Raw genomic sequence first — 2,720 nt, forward strand, 5'->3', positions numbered from 1 at the left:
TTCCTTTAGTTCACAATTCTTCTGTATAGGTATTCCTTCCCAAAAAAGATGCACTTGATAGGAGCAGAAGCACAAATCTCTCTGCAGACAGAACTATCTAAATAAAAATCTGTCTCAGTTGATGTCAGATCAGTTAACATCTGATGTTGTCATTTACCACTTTCCCCATGAGATTTTTTTGATGCCTGATTCCCTGGGATCTCAATATGTTCATATAAGACTGTTCCCATGGAATAGATTGCTATTCCCATGGAATAATCTTATAAGAACATATGCTAAAAACACTATCTAATACATTTGTAGCTGCCAAATCCCATATCCTGCACTGTCATGTGATAGCTCTTGATGGCTTTTGTTTATCCTTTTGGTCCACTCAAATGCTTTGGCTCCCACCCTGAGGCAAGAAAGGATATGAACTAGTCCATGTCTAACAAGATTCCTGTATGCTCCAGTTATCTGCTGGAAACATCCAGGACTTTATCAGGCATTCTGGAGTATCCAACAGTTTGCTCATGTCTTAGGCATGACAGCTGTCTTTGTAGCAGGAAACAGATTTTGAGGAGTACTCATTTCTGGAAACTGCATTCCCAAGAATTCTCTTGTAGGGTAGAATTCAGGAGATAAACTTGAGACAAGAAGTTTTCCTAAGAACTTGGGTTTATAGCCCTAACAATAAATACTCTTTTTTCTGAGGTAATTAAAGGCAATCAGAGACAGAAAGCTCACAAAATGTTTACAACCACAAGGCCCTGGCAGAATTCTTCAAAGAGCTGTTAGGTTTGGGGTTTGCTATAAGGGCCTTTACAAAACTCAAAGAATGTCTGTAGTTTGAATTTTGTGCTTCAGTCCAGACTTAGCTCTTTATTTGCCTCTTTTCTCCCTTTTCCCTTAATATCACTGAAGTTACTTTAGTTTTTTTTAATGAATGCATAAAAAATAAAACAGCCATGAACATTTCTGCAGTTAAGCAGTATTTGGGAGTATTTTTTAAACAAAAATACATTTTTGCATAAAAGCCAAACACATCAGAAAGAAAATTTAATTCACTGCATTTCCCACCAAATAACCATTATTTTATCAGAGATCACACCGCAGAATACTGAACTTTTTTATATATCCTGTTTGTTCTATCTGTGCTGTATCAAAACTCAGTCTTCACTTAAATCTCTAATTTTGACTTAGTGAATACTTATAAATTGTTCTGACTGCGACTCTGAAATGCATAAAATAAAGTTGTCCTCCAATATTATCTCATATTGCAATCAATGAAGAAGCCAGAGAGATGTTTCAGACGAGTAATGTAGTAAATCTAAAGAGCACAACTAACAGAGGCAGTGAACAGACGCAGCAGTTTGCACAGCAGTTCACGCAGAAGGGCGCAAGACGGCACCTTCGCTTCCGATACCRGCAGTGTACGCTTCCTCAGGTATAGTCATGACATGCCACAGAGCACATTTCCCAGTAGCTGTTGGGAGTCGCTGCATCAGCTGTGTCAGAGGCTTCAACCCAGACAGACCCTCCAACAGCTGATGCAACTCTACAGGTCTCAGGCTGCTGGGAATGCTTGGGGCCTCTCCGGGAGGCCTGGGTTGACAGTCAGCTCTCCTGCAGAAGGTGTGCTGTTATTGATGAATTGTGTCATCAGATAAAGGAGTTACGGGAGGAAGTCAGCAGGCTGCATAGCATCTGAGAAGATGAGCAAGAGACAGACAGGGTATTCTCAGAGACCATACAGCTCCAGGAGCCCCAACCCCTCACAGCAGTGGAGTTGCCGGAGGGCTCCATGCCATAAGAAATGTTACATCTGTAGAAGAAGGCTGGAAACTGGTTACTTCTCGTGGGAGGAGAAAGGTTCCTACTCCTCCTGAAGACTTGCAATTGAGGAACAGGTTTAGCACCTTCCAGGCTGAGGAGGAGCCAGGCACGGCTTCAACGGAAGCAACTGGGCCCACAGACCCTGTGCCATGCAGGAACATCCGGAAGAAGTGGCGAGTGATTGTTGTGGGTGACTCCCTGCTGCACACAGGATAGAGGCACCTATCTGCCAACCTGACCTCTTGTCTAGAGAGGTTTGTTGCCTGCCAGGGGCTCGAATACAAGATGTCATACAAAGACTGCCAAAGCTTGTCCATGCTTCAGACTATTACCCTCTGCTGCTCTTCCATGTGGGCACTAATGATACCAAGGACAAATTAGAAACCATCAAACAGATTCAGAGCTCTGGAGATGGCAGTCAAGGGTCTGGGAGCCCAGGTCATTTTCTCCTCAATCCTGCCAATGAGAGGGATGGATGGGAGGAGGAGTAGATGGATTTTCCAAGTTAACAACTGGCTGCGCCACTGGTGTTGGCAACAGGGTTTTGGTTTCTATGACCATGGGACCCTGTTTGAAGATCGACAACTGATGGCGAGAGATGGGATCCACCTCACAAGGAGGGGCACGCGTGTCTTTGCCAACAGGTTGGCCAACCTGGTAAGGAGGGCTTTAAACTAGGAAAGATGGGGGAAGGRGAGAGTTATAGTGMCAGGGTAGCTGGCAAAAGACTGCTCAAGTCGGGATGCCTCCAGCAGGTGAATGCAGCCAGGGAAGTGYGCATGGGATGTGGCTATGGAGGATCCTCTTGCATCCCTCCCGGGAAACCTGCATGCTTGATCGCCTCTCTGAAATGCCTGTACACCAATGCACGCAGCATGGGGAACAAACAGGAAGAACTAGAGATC

The sequence above is a fragment of the Apteryx rowi genome, unplaced genomic scaffold, assembly GCF_003343035.1.
Source record: "Apteryx rowi isolate R43461 unplaced genomic scaffold, aptRow1 scaffold_193, whole genome shotgun sequence".
Taxonomy (NCBI): Eukaryota; Metazoa; Chordata; class Aves; order Apterygiformes; family Apterygidae; genus Apteryx; species Apteryx rowi.